This window comes from Triturus cristatus, chromosome 7 (assembly GCF_964204655.1).
Source record: "Triturus cristatus chromosome 7, aTriCri1.1, whole genome shotgun sequence".
In the NCBI taxonomy this organism is placed as follows: domain Eukaryota; kingdom Metazoa; phylum Chordata; class Amphibia; order Caudata; family Salamandridae; genus Triturus; species Triturus cristatus.
Genome location: NC_140590.1, coordinates 1,052,553,010 through 1,052,572,627, shown reverse-complemented (window position 1 = coordinate 1,052,572,627; position 19,618 = coordinate 1,052,553,010).

Here is a 19,618-nt window from a genome sequence, read left to right as displayed (position 1 = left end):
TTGTCTCTCTAGTGGATGGCACGATAGGTGCTGCAGTTCATGGGTAACATTTGACTTTCCGTGCTGTGGGTGTAGTTTCTACACTAAACACTTTAGCCTTATAGAATAGTTAAATACGCCAATAAAGAATTTGTGAATTTCTACATGTTTTAACTGTCAGAGCACATACATTGGGCACCAGACAGCAGTGCCCCTGTGTGCGGAGTCTAAAAACCAGCAATAAAACCTAGCATAACATGGTGGTGACCATGTAAAAAGTGGCATTTTCTCAAACTGATCTACAAAAATGTTCACACGGTTCTGAACATTTACATGTTACTGTAATGAAGTTCCTTGCATCTGACAGTACGTTTTACTGAACAACGAGTCAAAGGTGAAAGTAAATCCTGCTTTTAGATACTCACAGGGAGCTATGTGAATTTCTTGAACTATAGTAAAATGCAGCAAACTAAACAATAAATGTGGTGTAGAGAAATATTGACTGTTTAGATACATGTTAGCTTCTTTTGGAAACTTGTAAATTGCAACCAACAGAGGCAAACAAAGAACCGTTGAACAACTGTACTACACATAGGTATGTGCACTGTGTGCATTAATCTAAATCCCTTTAAGTGTTCAATTGTGTTCAGATCAGTGCCTCATTTGAGCCAGTGTTTTCCAGTACTTGGCACTGGCACTTAATTATGGACACTGGCACCGCAAGCGGGTGCAAGGACAACACATCTACTAAGTCAGATTTATCAAGCTATGCAATGCCTCCTTGCATGGCCCTGCATGGTTTGATAAGTCTAAAGTAGCGAAACGCAGTGCAAAATGCTGTATTACTATTAGTCTGCTCCAGGGATCTGTAAATCTGTGTAAATGTGAAAGGGCCAATCACCTACAGGAAAAAATGATTACCCATCATTTGGGCCCTGAACATTGCAAACCATCTCAAGCAGGTTCCCAAATTACAGTATAACTGTGTGCCACCACATGAATCATCAATCATCACTCACAATTACTCAATAATCACTTGTTGGTGCACTGGTTACCTGTTCCAACGGATTGGAATTTGGCAGTCAAGCAACAGATTGGAATTTGGCAGTCTTGTAAATTAAATGATCGTATGAGGCAGCCCTCCTAGGTGATGAAAAAACAGAAGGATCATAGGAGTGGACAGTTCAGGGTAGGTTTTGCAGAGTAAGTTTGTAAAGGCCAATCACCTACAGGAGAAAATGATCGTCCATCATTTGGGCCGCAAACATTGCAAATCATCTCAGGCAAGTCCCCAAAAAACATTTCCCCGCTGTCTGCCACCACATGAATAAGTTCTGAGTTGAAACCTTCCATTTCAGGTAGATGGCTGTCACAAATTCTAACGCTCCTACTCCTTCCACAAAAGAAAAATGGAGGAGATCCAGCTCTAACATTTTTGCCAATGTCCCATTGTACAAACGTAGTATTGGGTGGTTGTAGTCATAGGGCCCCTCCTGCCTGAAAATGCCCATATTTGTAGGCTTTATATTTGTCTTCTTTTCTAGGGCCACTGATACAGGGGCTTTGGAGAAGTAGTTGGTGGTGGTAGACTCTGCACGTCATAATGGGGTAGTCACTGTATGATGTGGCATCTCCAGTTGACTCTGAGTCTTGTGCCATCGTGAAGTCGCTAAGGTGGGTGATTCTGCTGGTGCACTGCTGGGGACAGGGCTGCATTGCATGAGGATGTCACCCTCTTCTTCCTCCTCATCCTCACCTACCACCATGTGGCAGTGCTGCTCTCAGCTTGATCAACGGAGGCCGGTGGGGCAGGCACACAACGTGATGTTCCAAAAAAGGTTTGGGGTGACACACCACTGGTGGGAAGCTGCTTCTTCCCACTGACCACTTTCTTGAAAGTATCTCTCTTTGGGGCCATCTTAAAGCTATCTGTTGGCAGTTGCACTAAGCTGCACAAGCGAAAGAGATTAGAGGACTGACGGGAGACTGCACAGGCCTTCTGTTTGGCAGTAGTGTGGATAATGTCTCTTCTCTTGTGCACCTAAAATCAAACAAGCAAGAATAACATGTAGGCCCTAATTTGGATGTTGTCGGAGTTGCCTCTGACATACCTGCGGTTTCGGAACCGACCGAAAACGGGTCGGCGGTCTCAAACCGCAATTTCGATGCGACCACACAGACTCCCATTACCCTACGGGAGCTTGTGCAGGGGTCGTAAAACTGCCGCATCACAAGTTCTCATAGAGAAATGGGAGTCACCGTAAATCCCTGCATGATGCCTGCCACACGGCACAGGGATATACAGGGGGGCACCTCAGACCCCAACCGGAGGCCACAGAAGAAGGAGGGCTTGCTAGGGGCCCCCAAAGTCACTTTCCAACAGGCTTTCTATGTCGGAAAGCCTACAATGGAAAGCCTGTTGGGAACCAACATCATAATCCCAAGAGCAGAAATGCCCAAATCCGACCGCCGTCATTGTAATACGGTGGTCGGATTCGAAACCTTCGATATCGATCGGAAACCAACTGACCTGCGGTCAGAGGCTTTCCAACCAACATCCAAATTAGGGCCTTAGTGTGAAACATGTCATTGTTTGCAGTTTTAATTAGTACAGACAAAGGCAATATTAGTGTGGTTGTTTACTTAGATAATAAAATAACCACTTTAAAGCCAAACCACACAACCATACCATAAAATTGAATTACCCATGAGAATAACATAGAATAAACAGAATGAGAGAGCTCTTTTCTTTATATTCATATATTCTAATGGAGACACCTGTGGCACTCAGGAAACTGCTTGTACATGGAACAGAAATCTTTTTAAAAAATGAAGGTTAGTGGGCGCCAATGGCAGGCTCTGTGGTCCAGGGGGAAAGAGAACAATCATTATTTTTTTTTAAATATTATTTTATAGAGTTTTATATAGCGTCAACTTGACCCGAATAGGGTAACAGAGCGCTTTACATAGCACCCGTTGCATTACATGGGGATACAACTGAATGATGCTGATGTGTCTAAGTGGAACACAGCCATTTGAAAAATACACAATTTTTTTTAAAACAGTATTAAATTGAAACAAATTAAAATTACAAAATAAATAAATAACTAAAATTTGAAAACAATTTAAATAAAGGATAACAAAATTAAAATTAAAAAAAGATAAAAATTAGAATAAAAAAATAATAAATCTGGTGTTTATATGGGAGGGTGAGAAGAAACATATTTGAGGTGCAAAATAAAAAAAATCCAAAAATACATGTAATATTATATAAGCACTGTTCATCAAAATCATATTCTTAATATACATATTACAAAGATCCTCAAGCATATAATTAAACTGATATCTCATCCATCCTATGCAAGCCTATGGCAAAGGCACACTGGCTGGATTCAAAACACGGCTGCAATCCAGTACCACATAGTCAAACAACAGCACTGAACACGGAAGCAAGGGGAACAAGGGAGACATTTAGGCCTATGGCAAAAGCACACTGGCTGGCTACACAAAAGGGCCACCAGTCACATGGTCAAACAACAACAGCCACCAGCAAGGAGGCATGGCCATAACAAAGAACACATGCAGGCTATGGCAAAAGAAAACTGGCTGGCTACATAAAATGGTCACCAGCCCAATGGTCAAACAACAACAACAACCAGCAAGGAAGCATGGATACAACAAAGAAGGCATGCAGGCCTATGGCATAAGCACACTAGTTGGCTATACAAAATGTCTGCCAGCCACATGTTCAAACAAAAACAACAACCAGCAAGGAGGCATGGCCACAACAAAGAAGACATGCAGGCCTAAGGCAAAAGCACACTGGCTGGCAAAATTAAATGGCCACCAGCCACATGGTCAAACAACAACAGTAACCAGCAAGGGGGCATGGCCGCAACAAAGAACACATTCAGGCCTATGGCAAAGGCACACTGGGTTGCTATGCAAAATTCCCCCCAGCCACATGGTTAAACAACAAACTGGGGGCATGGAAAAGAAAGAACACATACAGGTCCATGGACATTGACTATACAAAACATTTGGCACCTGGCAACATGGCATGGGGAACAAAGACCAATGGTGGCCTATGGCAAACGCATTCACACACTGGCCAGAAAAGGAGACATGGTAGCACAAGAGAAAAAAGTATTAATTCAGCAATGCAAAAAATGAAACTTTTACAACAGCACACATCCTCCAAAGGCATCAAATATATTACCCCACTATTTGCATAAGAAAATGTTAAATACCCCAAAATAAACACATTTTGTAATTTAATCCAATGTCTTCCATGGCCTAAATGATGTTTCAATTCAACAGACACCACAGAAACAGTTATTTCATGCACCCATGACTAGTACTGGGCCTACAGGCGGGAAGGCCCATTGACAGACTAGGCCACATAGTGATTTAAATGAATATTGCTAATTTATGAAAAAAATATGGAGAAAATGTACTAAAATTTGCAACATGTTTTTCCTTTACAAAAGAAGAAAAATAACATGCAAAAAAATAACTAGGCCCCTACTGAGACTGCAGGCCACCCACCACCTGGTGCATGCCTCCATAAACAAACACCCTTATACTAACAGTTTTTGAACTTACTAGTGAAATCTCAAATACAAAGTCCTTCAATCCAATGGTATATATTCAACAGACAAGGAGAGTGATCCTCCCAGCTCCAAATCCAAATGAAAATTGACCTGAAATGGTCAAAAAGGAGGAGGAGCCTGCTGGATAGGAACAGGAAGTTGGAGTCTCTGGCGCAGTTCCTCCCAGTTGGAAAAAAAAGGAAAATAAAAAGGATTCTTGCACAAAAAAAGACAACTCCAACAGCCCATTGAAGAAAAAACCCCACTCAAAAAGCCTCTCTGCTGCTTCTTGAGCACAAAAGCAGTGTGTTTGCGATTGGCACTACATTGTTGCGGCTAAAAGCTGTGTAAGCAAGTGCAAAGTATCGCGTGAGCTCGCTAGCGGCCTTAGATTATATTGGCGCTTGCTCGCGAGTGCCAAAACAAATATCGAGCACGCAAACATTAAAAAATTCAGCTTTGTGCCCGGGATGGCTGAATTCAGGAACTTCATGCTCCTCCGCAGAGCAAGGAGTGCCCGAATTCAGCAAACTCGGTAAGCGCAGCAGAGTTTACCGCCTGGGCCTATTTCTAACCAGTGGTTCGTTAACAAAACGATGATTGAATTGTGCGCTCAGCAGAACCAGTTTTATAACTCGCGCCCCAAGTGGCCCAGCGTACTCCTTCCCACCAATGAGCACAGCTCATCCATGTGTACCTGCCAGTGTCATATCACACGCTGTTACACCATATACACGATACCCAAACTACTTCATAAACAAATACAACAGAAAGACGAGAATTCAACATGGAGTTTATTTATTTACCTTATCTTTTGGTCAAACAGTATCTTATGTACAGTTCATGCTGCCTCCTCACTGCAGGGGCAGCTTGTTAAGAGAGACGTTCTGTTGTTAGCCATAGATGCATGCACATATATTCTCCACACATTAGATCAATAGTTTCCTTTGCTCAGTGAAGAAGAACTGAACATCCCAGCCGTACAAGATGACTGCTTCCCTGCCCTCCAATTTAACCCCTCTACAGCAGCCGAGGACTCTTCCACCTATGCTTAAATGTTACTCAGCTGGAAATGCTTCCTTTTCTCTTTTCCCGACACTTTGTAATCTAAGTTTATGCCAAAGGTCAACTCCTCAGAGACTTGGCAGCATCAAAGAAGAAGGAAAAAACAAGTCAACAGAAATCCTTTTAGGCTTAATATAACGGAAAATAACACTTCTTGGATGAACCCGTGGCCACATCTGGAGGTTGCTCGGCCTGTAGCCTGCGGTAATGTGTAGTACAACCCGGGAAAAGCTCTTTGACGCGTAACCTTGAACGCGGCGGTGGAAGGCAATGATGTCACGGGCCAGAACGCGGGAAACTGGGTCACGCACGTACCTACCTCAGCCTCGACTGCAGCTGCTGTTTCAGTCACAGCAGGATGAAGCCAGAATGCAGATTACCTTCAATCTAGCGATTGGCATTTCGACATGAAAGTCTTAGCAGACGAATACTAACTTTATTGTTCATTTTTTCCAGAGTTTCCCTCTCCTGTCCTACTTAGGCGAGCGCCGGAGGAAAGTCCTTGAAGGCGACAGTGGGGAATGTTATCTCCTGGCCTACAATTGGCAGATAAGTGCTCCAGGCATTTGAGATATCGCACTGATTAAAATGCCAAATAGTCTTTAATCACATTAAAATGAAATGTGACCAGTGCTCTGCGAGCACTGCAACATAGCTGTCACCTCTCCGCCTCGGCCTATAATAGCAATATCTATCTGCTGCCTTCCAGATAATGCTACTGTCTATTCATATTTCAGCCACAATGAGATGACTTGTGCTTGACAGATCTCATTATATTCCGGATCAGCCGGTCTGAAATTAGCAGAGGCCTTGTATTACAGGCTATTATGCAGAGCGCCCACCCCGTACGGTTCCAGCACCACGAATCCCTGTTATTCTGCTGCCTTCTTTAGAATTGCTCACCCCACAAACGCAGTGCCAAAGATCATACAAACCAAATCTCGGTAATCAGGTTTGTCATGGCCACAAATTGACCCCTTTAGTCTGGAGGTACTGAAACACTGGTGATGACAGATTCGCACTGTGTGAAGACACTGTGCGTTTTCTTTTTCCGGTGGTTTTTTGCATGGAAGGTTTGAGATTCCTCTTATATTGAGGAGACTTTACTTGACCACTAGGTAGTTTTTCAGGCATTTGTGCAGCAAAATGTCTGCCCTATTATGGTCTCGTGGTGCTATTGGGTATGTGTGAGGCATCCCAAGGACACTGTGTGAGCCTTCCATCTACCTCTAGCAATTTATCTCCTTTTTAGGTCTCGCCTGACCAGCGCTTTAGCGCTGCTCTGGCGAGACTTATAGTAAGCGCGTTTTGGAAGTGCAAACAGTGGCTTTGCAGGCCTCCAACTACAGTGCATGTGACCCGTCCGGGCGCGCGCACCATTTGGAGTCCTGCAACCACTTGTTTGCTTTCACTTTAGCCGTGATTCATCGCACCATTTGGCAGCCTGCGTGCCCGCCCCCACTCCCCCTCCCACTCCGTCAGCTTCAGTGCGCGCTTGTTTTTGGCTCCCAGCAATCAGATGCGCACTCCTGCCCCAAGATTAAAGGAGCTGTAAAATGCGAAAATTTCTCGGCTTCAGAGGAGACTACGTGGGGTCTCCTGGGCGAATTACCACCTCCATGAGAGACGCTTGGTTGTCATGAGCAATGGTCCTTCTTAATTGAAGTCCATTTAAGGAGTAAACATGGAGGCGGTTTAGCTGCGGGTAGTGACGTCTGCAGAGGGCAGGCACAACAAACCATCGTTTAGCATACTGGCTGTGATCTGGAAAAAGATTTTCTAAACCTGGATGGAGCATAGTGCATATGTCTAAAATACATCTCCTCCCCGGAACTGCACGCAGCACGTGGCATTGTGTTCCATAACATATTCCCCCGTCTCCAATGACCCAGGTCATAAAAACGCTCGATATCTCCTTATAGAAGATTTATTTGTTATTACAATACAACACCATTTTACACTTCTATATAAAGCTTTTAAAGAAGGAGTACACCGTTACGTTACACACCTCTACTACAAAGGTACATTTATTTCTAACAACTCGTATATTTCACTAAAAAACACGTCCCTGTGAGCAAAACATGCCTCGGGCAGGCAAGGCATTCAGCTTAAAAGCATGTTCAAAAGTCTGCACTTCAGAGGGGTTTAAAGGACAAAGCACTATTGTTAAAAAACGTAAATGCATGCAGGTGAACCAGCGTCTGGCCTGGACGCCTCCCCATTAACATCCATGATTTTAGCGATACATTACGGAGAGGATAATGTATTTTCATCACAGTTGTAACAGTAATACGCAAGACCTTTACAACAAATTAGCAGAGACCCTTTTGGTTAGTTCCAATATGCCTATAATGCAGCTGTTTGGACTGAAAAAGACAGACTACGATCTTCTGCCCATAGCGCACTGCAACGTTCCCAGTCTAAGATCTCCTTGTTTTTATAAATTCTTGTGCATTATGTATAAAAAAGTCTACATCAAGTCTTCCCTAGGTGTATCCTCCAAAGTCATGCAGCGGGTTGTACATTGGAGATCTGAGCTATAGTAAGAACGTTTCTTTACTAGCCTCTCTCATTTACTGTGCAAGCGCCATTATTGCAGTTATTTACTGACTGACATTAAGCTCTTAAACACACTACCAAGTGTCAAAAATATCAGGTCGTACTTATGAAATTATGAAAACACTTTATTTTGTAAAATCATTTAAACACATGCAAAAGCAATGATTCAAAAAGTTTGTTCAAAGTTTAAATAAATGTCACAATATTCTACAAAGTGAAATGTTCCGTCGTCTCCACCTTATTTTTTACGTTTTGCTCATTTGGCGAGTGTGTTCTGTGGCGCTCGTACCTGCTTTCAGGCCGCCAACTACTGTGCATGTGTGCCGGGCGCGCGCACCATTTGGCAGCCTGAAAGCACTCGTTGTCTTTCACTTTCTCGGCCGCTTTGATGTTTCCGCTTCAGTGCGCTCTTGTTGTTATTCGGCCGCGACTGCTTCCACCTCCCCCCCTTTGCTCCTCAGACCGGCTGGATCTTGCAGGCTGATCTCGTTTCTTTATCAGAAATGTTATCGCTTGTTTTAATTTCAGGCTGGAACTAACGAGCCCTCTCTCCCTATCTTGTTCTCCACCCAACAATGCCCAGCCCCTTCGGACCTGGCACTGCCTCCACCCCGCCCAAAAACCCAGAACTGGTATAAATTACTCCGCTGGTGCCACCCGGAGCATGGGGGGCGTTGGGGCGGGGACTCAGTGCCCGGGCTGTCCTCGTGCCCACATCCCAATAATGCATCCATTTGAATCAGAAGCCACAGTCCTGCAAACTGCATATCTGTCGTTTTTTTAATTTCTCCTTTCAGAGTCAATTAGCCGAGCAGTTGCCCAAATTTCTCCCCCCTTCACCCAATTTTCTGATTGTTTCTCTCTCCACGTTTTGCCCCTAACGGCAAATTACCAGCGCTATTCCCATCTACGCTGCCCTGTGTGGCACAAAAACAACAACAAGCAGACACACACACGTGTGTGCGCACAAACAGGCAGGCAAGCTTGCAGAAACAGACATGTCTGTTGGGGCGCGCCTTAGAGACCTGCCACAGAGGTGTTTTGAAATCCTTGCACCTGTGGACTGACTGCAGGCTGCCGGGTAAGTGTATCTAAATTGCCTTTATTCTGCTTTTAAAATTCGCATTTTGTCTCCCGGTGATCTCTCCCTGGGCTTAATTTAAAACACGAGTATTTTTTATCTGTAGTTTCTGCAGTCACATCGACCTCTGATCATTTGACAGATGTCTGCTTGGACAGGGGATGTCGTTACCAAATGCTTGCTGTTGTAGTTTGCAAAAACAATTGTTTCTTTGCATGTGTTTTCCTATTTTAAAAATGTTTTGTTTTGGTTCAACCTAATGTTGTTTTCGGATGGGACCGGGGACCTTGATAGATTCTTTAGAAACATCAGAGAGTTGAGCTGGCAGGGGGTAAAAGAAGAGAAAGGGGCTCCCTAGCCAGTAACATGTTTGGATGTATTGCAGATATGAAGACTTCGTTTAGGTAATGTGGTGCCGTGATCACCTGCATGTATTAGGTCCAACTAGGTGTACATACATAAAGTAGAATAAAACATAAAAACAACGGTCGCAAATAACACACAGAGCTTTATTTACACGTGCCCGAATGCGAGAGGATAGATAATGGCGTTGCTTGAACCCTTCCTTTCCCTTGAATATTAATCAGAATATTTATAATCTGAACATGCTTGGAATAAAAAACAAGCATTTGCAATGCAATAGGTCTCGCAGTTACACGAGTTAAAGCTATTGGCATTGTAAATGACAATGCCAATAGGCATTGTTATTTGCAATGTCAATAACTCAAACTCGCGTAAATGCGAGACCTATTGCATTGCAAATGCTTGTTCTATCATGCTAGGGTTTTCTCTGCCATGCTACCCACGGTTTTCCCATCAGCGGGAGCTCCCCCCTGCTTTCCCTTCTCGTTCTTTCTCAAGAGAAACCCCTCTGCTCTAGGATTCAGAAAACCGCGTTGGACCAAGGTCCCTACCCCAGTTCCCCTTTCTGCAGCGTTGGTATACTGAAAGACTGGGGAATTCCTAACATTTAGCCGCGTGCATGCTCAGGCCCTTACCCTTAAGCCACCGCTGTTGGACTGGTACTGCCTTGGCTGAATTTTTTTCACTCCGGGATGTGGTATTCTATAGCCCGATGCCCAGTCCGAGTATGCCTAACCCTCTGCTGCACAAAACCTTTTGACAGCAAGTTGCAGTGCCACACTATGGCTCAGGGTATGGGCACTGTCTGCGGTTAAGGTAATAGTTTTGTCCCTATGCTGATACTGTTCCAACTTACATTTAAGTTTCGTTAATTGACAGCCTTCATTATTAGGGCGAGTGCTCTGATTAAATGTTGGAAGCTTTAACTACACTACTGCCAGTAGTTCAAGTTTAAAATTGTGTACCACGTTTTCAAAGTTTAGCAATATGACGCTATGCATAATGCCTCCTGAATGCTCTCTGATTTTATGCAAATATTCGCCGATCGGTGCCAGTAACTACTGGGAAACATCGGTTACATCGGGGTGTTTACACCGCAATACATTTACAACGCTGGTATTACAACGCAAGTCATTACAATCACTTGCGCTGCATGGCGCTCTAACCTAAGGAATAGTATGATTTACTATTCCAACACCTTCCCTACTGTACGTAGACTGGAGTTGGAATAGTAAATCATACTGTTCCTAAGTCCACCGCCCTACAGCACAAGACATTGTAACAACTTGCGTTGTAATACCTGCGTTGTAAAGGTATCGCAGTGTAAGCACCGTGATGTAACGTCGCATATTCGTAACTACTGTGGCAGCATGTGCCCTTTGAGACCAACAACCATTTTTGCTTCTTTGCCCCTGCTTGTTATAGTGGTGAAGGCCATGCAGCTCCCTCCCCAATAAGGTTTTACAAGAAACCCATGCCAAAACAAGTCATGTATTGGCAAAATGAAAGGCTGACAGCCAATTTCCGACCTACTGGCTTCACCAGGGCTCGGTTATCTGTGTTTTTTTTATTTAAACTTTGTTTATTTGCATTTTCAAAAGGAAAATAATACAAAAAGAAAACAGTTGGTCAGCATCGCAACTTACACATTCTGTGGTTAGCACAATAACACATGCCAATCAGTAGGAATATCCCTGATAGCTAGTGCACAAATAGCAAAAACAAAACATGCTATACATCCACATGTACACTGCTGGCTTCGGGATTACAACAATTGTCATGAACATTTAGCAGCTACAGCCAAGTTTAGTGTTGTTGTATAACAGAATAAGGATCAGGATGCTGCGCTGATTGTGCCCCTTGGTCCTACGTTCCCCATGGTGTCTGCATAGGCGTATCATTAGGCTCCTGTGAACGCTGTAGGTACGCCAATAAGGGTTGCCAAATATTCACCGGTCTAGAGGCGGGCGGCTGTAATTGGACATACGTATCGCTAGTGGTAGTACAGTATGTCATGCTGTGCAACCATGTGTGGAGTGTAGGGCTAGCTTTACCTGCCCACTTAATGGCCACTTCGCGTTTGGCAAGCAGGAGCGCTATCGCTACAAAACGACGCCGGGATCTGGAAAGGTCATGAACATACCCCAGTAGAGCAAAGAGAGGTGACGGTACTATGTCCATCTCAACCATCTTAGACATCTCACGGAAAATTGATTTCCAATAATCCTCTATCTTGGGGCACGTCCACGTCATATGGACAAAGTCCGCATGCGGGGCACTACATCTCGGGCAGGCGTCAGACCGCGCGGGTTCAATGCGATGTAGCTTGCTAGGGGTGATGTATACACGCCGCAAAAACTTTAACTGCTATAGTTTATGGCGGTGGTTCCGCGACACTTTCCGCTTTTGTGCACGCTGCCATTGGAGGTCAGTTAGGGGGTGTCCAAGATCGCCCTCCCAGGCAGCTCTCACCGCCGTGTCTCTACTCGGGTGCCGCTCTATCACCCCCTTGTACAGTCTGGCAACCAGTGATTCCTGTCCCCTCCACTAATGACCCCAGTCAGAAGAGGAAATTCAGTGGGCACAAAGGAGTAGCTCTCAATGCATGCATGGAGCTCGTTCTGTACACACATAAACACAAAATGGTCTAAAGTCGTGGCCTCATGGAGGCGAGGATCCTCAGTGTGCGAGAATATATGTCCCCCAGGGAACAAGTCTCTGAAGGTAATCAGCCGAAATTTAGATAACGTTCGTTTGACTAGCTTCTCCTGCAGGATAGGTATCCAGCTATCACCTGCCAGGGGCAATGCATGGGAATACAGTGCACGCATGCCAGTCACCTTCGCCAGCTTGTGCCAGGCCCAGCTCGTGGTCGACAGCGTTTGAATATCACGCGGGTCTCTAGGGAAGCCGCGCGGTAGTAATGTATGGAGTGGATCCGGAAGTGCCAGGTCCGTCTCAGGCCGGTAGTATGGGATCAGATTATCCGTGTTATACCAGTGTCGAGCAAAACTAGCCTGAGCAACCAAATAGTACATTTGCAGGTTTCGAACGCCAAATCCACCTATCTCATATGGCAACACCAAGGTGTCCCATCCAACCCGGGGCTGTGTCTCACCTCACACCAACCTCCCGAGCAAGGTGCGCAATCTGGAAAAAAAACAGGTATAGAGAGGGATTGGAATGTTTGTAAAAAAAAAAAAAAAAATTGCGGCAACACCACCATTTTTATTATGGCTATTCGGCTTGCCATTGACAAGGGGAGTCGCAGCCATCGTTCCACGTTACTTTCGAGCCTCTCGACCGCCGGACAATAATTCAGCTGCAAGACCCGTTCCCGGTCCCTGTGAATATGATTACCCAAATATTTGACCGAGTCGTCACACCATGTTAGTGGATATTCCCCTGTTCTGGCACAAGCCGCATCAGTCAGCGGGAACACTTCTGATTAATCCCAATTTATGTGTAAAGCTGACAAGGTGCCGTATCTAGTGACCTCACCAAGCAGCGGTGGTAAATTGTCATCAGGGTGCCGCACATAAAGTATTATGTCGTCGGCATAGAGTGTGAGCAACAATGGTCCAGTCTTGAATTGTAAGCCGCGGTGGCTATGCTTACTCTGTAAATAGCGCACCAACGGATCTAGCGCCAATATGAAAAGGAGGGGGGACAGGGGGCACACCTGCCGCGTACCACGAGTGAGAGGGAATGCCCTAGTCCGCATGCCATTGAGGCGGATACAGGCCATCGACTGTGTGTACAACAGTCTGACCACCACCAAAAACCATTCAGGTATCCCCAGGTTATGCATGGTGGCATAAAGGAATGGCCGTTCCAGTGAATCGAGCGCCTTTTTGGCGTCCAAAAGCACCGCTGCAGCTGGTAAAGTCTGTTCAAGCCTATTAAGTGTGGTGAATAATGTGCGTGTATTCAAGGCCGTGGATTTGTGCGGAATGAAGCCCGATTGCGCCGGGGAAATGTGTCGCTCAATAATCAATGCAAGCCTGATGGCTATCACTTTAGCAAAGATTTTGATGTCAAAGTTCAACAATGACAAGGGCCTGTATGAGGAGCATTTCAAATGGTCTTTACCGGGTTTAGGTATTAGGATTATGACTGCTACTCTTAGAGTGGGCGGGAGTATCACCTTATCCACTGCCCCCTGAAAGACGTCAATAAGATGGGGGACTAACAGATCTTTATACTTTTTATAGAAGCAGCCTGTAAAACCACCCAAACCAGGTGCTTTGGTGCCATCAAACGCGTCAATAGCGTCCGAAATTTCCCCCTCAGTGAAGGGTTCAGCCAGGAACTCCTGATGTGCCCTATCCATCCAGGAGAGGGAAATCTCGTCAAGGTACTCCTGGCAATCCTCCAGGGTTGAATCAGTCCTGGAGGTGTATAGTTCTATATAGTATTGAAGCACCTCTCGTAGTACTCTTACATTTCCTATTATCCGCTCCCCCGAATCCCGAGTCAGTTCAGCTATGTATGTTGGTTTACGAGTATGTTGCATCAGCCTCGCCAGTGTCCTGCCGGGTCTTTCTCCCTCCCCGAGCTATGGCGCATTTACCCAAAATTGTGGCTTCTCTGTCCGCTGCTTCACTGAACTCAGCTAGCAGGGTAGCGCGCCTAGGCATGTCAGGGTAGTCTGTTTCGTGTGAGCTGCTGTCGAGGTCCCTAAGTTTTGTCTCTGCCTGCGCAATCGTGTGGCGAATTGACTGGAGCACACCAGCATGCTTGGAAATGCATATACCCCATGCGTATGCCTTAAACGCCTCCCAGAAAGTGGCCTTGGAATCTACGGAACCCACGTTCAACTGGAAGTAGTACACAATGGCCTCTCCCAGTTCAGTTGTGAAAACAGAGTCTCGTAGGGGCATATCCGGAAACCGCCAAGTGCGCTCCACCCCCAAAGCCCTCGGAATCTGTAAGTGTGCCAGTACCGGGGAGTGGTCAGACAACGTGCGCGGCAAATGCGTAACATCTTTGAGCCAAAGTATTGCAGCCGCCGAGAGGCACCAGTAGTCAAGACGCGTCCAAGTGTTATGGTGTGTAGAGTAGTGTGTATACCCTAAATCACGGCCAGAGTGGTGGAGCCATGCATCTACCAGGTCTAATTGTTCCATGACATCCTGCAGGGCGTGCCGTGTGTGTGGTTTAGTGGCCATTGTGCGTGTAATGCTATCCAACACCGGGTTAAGTGTCAAATTAAAATCACCTCCCAGGTATATATGGTCGGCCCCCATGCGAACAATATGTGAATAAATGTCATTAAAAAACTTGGAGCCATCTACGTTCGTGGCATAAACATTGACAAAAAGCACAGAATGTTCCAGCATTCAGCCTTTAACCAACACATACCTCCCGCCCTCATCCCTGTATACCTCCTCCTCATGAAAGGGCAGTCTCCTAAGAATGAGCACTGCCACTCCTCGGGCGTAGGAGCTGTAACCAGCAAAATATCTATGTGCCCCCCAGGCAGCTGCCACTGATGAGGTAGAATTCTTAGTTAAATGAGTCTCCTGCAGGAAGGCTGCATGTACCTGGTGGCGCTGTAAATAATTTGTCACTTGCCGACATTTGCGAGCATTATTAAGACCCCGAACATTCCAAGATATCAGAAACACATCGGCCTCTGCCAGAACCTTACTAGCCATATTCCACCACAAAGAAATCAATTAACATTACCATTCTGACAATAGATTTTCTAAACCGCAAAGTAAGTGCCATGAAACTTACACCTCGCGAATGTGACCAACTGTCCCAAAACCCACCCTTCCACCACCCATCCGCCCCACCAACCATGGGGGAAAAGACCCCGTCCCACATTGCAACGTCAAAATGTAAAGACAAACTAAAAAACAAAACAGGAAAACCCCAAGAAAACAAGTAAGTGTGCATCCGCACGTGGGAGGTGGCAACACCCCGCCATGTCCCCCACACTATGTCATGTCATAACAATATATTCGCACAGCCTGTGGTGCCAGCAGAGCGTTACTATGAGGAGCTACAACAAAAAACTGTAACATGGTAAGCAATGTCTACAACTTCAAAATAAGAGCACAGCACTAAGAGCTAACCGGTACCTAACAGTTCAGCACTCGCTCCCGAGTCCGGAATGTCCTGAGAGTGCGATGGGGATGAGACAGTGCTCTTCTTCGCGGCATTGGAGTGTTGATGGCAGAACTCCTGTGCTTCATGGAGAGTATCAAAGATCCAGGACCGTCCATCCACATCAACCTTAAGGCGCGCAGGATACAGCATTCCATAGCGCAGGCCAACCTTTTGCAGAGCAGCATTGACCCCTGCATATTTCCGGAGTGCCTCCTGCACCATTGCTGTAAAATCAGGGAATAGGGAGATGTTGGAACCCTGCCAGCTCAATTGCCCCTCCTCTCGAGCCAAATGCATAGTCATGTCCCTGTCCCTGAAATTCAAAAGGCGTGCTATGATCTGGTGTGGAGGACACCCCGTATTCGGTCGAGGCCCCTGGATGCGATGCGCTTGTTCTACGACAAAGGCATCAGTGAATGAGTCCCTGCCAAAAAGTTCCGTGAGGAGTTTTTTGACAAAGAGATCCAACTTGCCCGTGTTTGTTGACTCGTCGACTCCCGTAATGCGGATGTTATTCCTGCACCCCCGGGCGTCCAAATCCTCGTTCTTCATTGCTACAGTTTTGAGAAGCCTCTCCATTCTCTGGTATATTTTGGCAGACTGGGTCACGCCATTCTCCAGATCTGAAATTCTACTCTCTGCCACTGTCAGATGCCCCTCATATTTGTCCAACCGGGCCCCCATTGTGTTCAGGCGGTAGACTGTTGCGCCGCCCTGCCAGGCCCTGAAGCTTTGAAAGAAAGTGTGCCCTGTCGGGGGTCCTTACATATCGTGCTGCACAACGTGGGCAGTGGTGGCTGGGAGCAGGTCCTGCAGCCAAGCACAGCGAACCAGCCGCAACAGGCGCTCCCCAGCCACAGCAGCAGGGCCAATGTCAGTCCCCTCACAGCCTCACGTGAATGCAATCCAAGGGCGAAACAAGGTTGCAGCCCTAGCTAGAATGGGGCCAGGCACCTCTGCAAAGTCCAGAATGGCAACTGGTGGGTGAGGGTGGAGGTCCAAAGCGTGGGGCACCAGCAAGCAGCGTGTCCAGGCAAACACTGTCACTTACAGGCTAACAATGACGCAGTGTCAATAGAGGGGGTGCAAGATAGCTGCACAGGCCGGACACAAGGCAAGACACCGTCAGTATCCCCTCAGGGCAACAGTGGAAGAAAATATCAATGGAGGGCCCTTCAGGGTAGCTGCATGTGTCAGAAGGGGCAGCGTCAGCCTCAGGCTGCCGATGGAACTCGGGGTGGGGGGGCCCTCCAGGCTCTGCCGCGGAGGCAGGGCTCCCGCCGGGTGCAGGTCGCAACCAGTCCGCCGACACGTTCCCGGCCCCTGTCACCGTGGGGCTTCCGAGGAAGCCCGCACCCAGCCTCGATGTTGAAGGAGCCTCAACCCCCCCGCAGCCGATTACCTCCCCAACCGCCGACGTCCAAGCCAGCTCTCCAGTGCGGCACCGCTACATGCCGAGCCCCGGCCTACTGCATCACGCGAGGCCCCGGCTTCAGGCCCAGTCTCAGGCCCAACACGCCACATCACTCCTCTCTGCACCATTCCGCATAGCAAGCATCGGACGGTCCGGAGCTTCAGCCGCCGCTACCCCTTGGCCTCACTCGTCTCCGGGAGTCATTCTAGCAGCAATATCGCCATCTGCGCCGCCACAGTAGGAGCTGAGAAGAAGGGTTACGGCGGAGCTACCAGCCTACGCAGCCATCACGGTCGGCGGCTAGGCCACGCCCCCCTGTTTATCTGTGTTTCCTATCATCTTATTAAAACTGGTTACACTGATTTTCCATTATGAATATTTTGGGGAAATACTGGCATGCATCGCCCTATGTTATTAAATGATACTGCAAAGTAAGGGTACCTGAAATGTTGCAGGCGTTTTTACGAACCTTTTATTTTGAAAGCAAAATAATCATCCAACACTACTTTGTGTGCATTGTGGAAGGGCAGACTGCTGTCACTCACAGTGAAGCCTGCCGTTACAGAGAGATAGACATTTGCAAAATCATGGTTATCCTATTGCTCTCTTATTATCCATGTGAACATAATTCATTGTCCTTGCAATTATGTTTTTTGTTCCTGTGTGGACCCAGCCCCCCTCAAGTTCCAGGGAAGGGAGGGGGGCCACCTGTCTGGGCCTCTGATTCACGGGTCAAGGCTTCAACTTGCTACCGACTTGGAGGGTGTCCGTCAGACTCGCCCAGGCTGCAAGTGCCGCCCCGCTTGCCCTGGACCCTTTCGTGGGCCCTCCCTGCTCGCAGGGGTCCCTGCCCTGTGGCATCCCAAGGACCTTGCTTGAGCATCTACTCTCTCTATCCTGAGGCTGAGTCCTTCCATTTCACTCCCTCAGTATTACTGCCGTGAGGCATCCCAAGGGTCCTGCAGGAGCATCACATCTACTTTTTCTACGGTGGTAAGCCACCCTTGGCCCCTGTTTTTATCAACTCAAAAGGTCATAGTCAACGCCAGACCAAATTAGGGGCCCAATTCTTAGAGAAGGTCTCAATAGTGCACCCATGATATATGTCCTTGCATTAAGTGCAGCTATACTGCTTTCGTGCATTCCTGAGAATTTACAGAAGTAGGACCAGAAATAAAATGTTTGTGAGCTGCATTTTAGCATGGCAAACCTGCATGTGTAGATCTGCTCCTGCGAAAATCTGGAAGAAGGTTCACGTATGCCATTGTCAGGAGTAATTTTCAAACGTTTCTCAGTATGGGAAAAGATTAGAGAAGGGCTGTTGCAGGCCATTAAAACATGCAAGATAGTAGGTTTCCCAGACTCAAAAAGGGCATTCTAACCCTGGAACTATTGCTTACCCTAAGTTATGTGCTCCTAGTATGTGGCTGTTAAAGGTAAATACCGGCATTTCCTTTACCAAAATACTTTTGAAATAGCTTATGTTAAGATTCATGTGGTTAACATTGCCTTTTCCAAAGGCCTTTGGTGACGTGTCCATTTACATTTGAGTGATCTCCTTAAATACTCCCCATGTTGCAGGCCTTTAAAACATGCCCTGAAATTCGCCCACAAGCATGCAGTAATAACTTGCCTCATATGGCCAACTGTAGCGATCAAAAAGGATAAAAGGCTGAAATACGCTGTCCCTTAGGCGGACAACATGAGCAGGGCCTATGCACCAACTTGTAAGTCTACAAAAGACACCTGATCGCAAATCCATAGAACAAGAACTCGCTATGTATGGCAGACAGTAGCCCTCCCGATAGAAAACATGGATATATTTATGTTTGTTGTATGCCTGGGCAAAATTACTTGACTTGCCCAGCATCTCCGGATGTTGTGCTTAAGGCGGGATTTTAACATTGTTCCCTATCCCTCCCTCGTCAGCTCTAGTTGTCATGGCACGTCCTCTGCGGGAAACAAGGGCATCTTCATGTTTTTATATGCCTGGGGAATTGAGTGACTTGCCCGGAGTCACCGAATATTGAGCCTATGAGGAGACTCAAATCTGGTTTTTCATCCTACACTTGGCAGCTCAAGTTGTTATGCCACATCTTCTAAACACAATTATGTACTCTGCACCCCTGAGGGCGTGTCATGGACACCTGCCCACCCAACCACAATGATAATTCGCTTTATTTGGCAATGTGCACTGTGCCTAGAAGGATGAAAGGCTGATCTGCCCTGCTTTACCACGAATCATGAAGCTTTGTTAGCCACTGAACTGCATGATGAAAGGCGGGGGTGCACTGCCCACATTCTTGGCAACACAGGCCTGTGCTGTTCAAATGTCGTGGGTGCAGCAGACATCCGCTTACACACGCCTAAAAAAATATATGGCCTTAGCCAGCCGGGTGTTTAGACCCTGCAGGATGAAAGGCCGGCTGCACTACTAACCTCCCTCCG